Genomic DNA, 708 nt, shown 5'->3' on the forward strand with positions numbered 1-708 from the left:
AGCTTTGGGTGAAAAGCTCCACTCGTCTTACACGGCCGTCCAATAACAGTTGAGGAGGGCGGGACAAGTATCACAACAACCAACTGGCTCACAGCTCAAGTATCATAGCTACCAAAGCGCTCGGCTGAAGAAAGCTAGCCCTCAGCTGAAAATACAGGTTGGTGTCCTCCAGGCGTTTTTAGATGCGTTTAAAAGTTTTGGTGTGCACAATCCCTGCACTCAGACTAGCAGCGACTAGCAGTAGCAGAGCGACGCAATCTCATTGATTTCAATGAAAGCTTGGCGACTTCAGGTTACATGAGCGATAGTGACTGTTGGCAACTGTATCTGCGTGTCCATTTGAAATGTTTAACTTTATGCAAATTATGAGCGACTTTCGGGAGTGACTACCAATAGGAACGAAGCAGTGGAGTTCACGTCATCTCGTCTCTCGTCAGTTACTGGAGTGTACGGTACTCACTTGTTTATGATAAACAGATACAGAAACCCCCCTTTTGAAAGAGACGAGCCACACACAGCGACAAAGTCGCTTATAATGTGAATGTACCTTAAGAGAAAAGAGATAAACATAAGCAAGGTCAGAGAAGATTTATAGAATGGATTGCTTGGCATCACGCTTGTCTAGAGTAACATGAACCAGAAAACTTGAGTATAAAACAAAGTCATGTAACTTTTATATAATCATTGTCTGCATTTCCCATACCTGTG

This window comes from Paramisgurnus dabryanus, chromosome 19, assembly GCF_030506205.2.
Source record: "Paramisgurnus dabryanus chromosome 19, PD_genome_1.1, whole genome shotgun sequence".
NCBI classification, from domain to species: Eukaryota; Metazoa; Chordata; class Actinopteri; order Cypriniformes; family Cobitidae; genus Paramisgurnus; species Paramisgurnus dabryanus.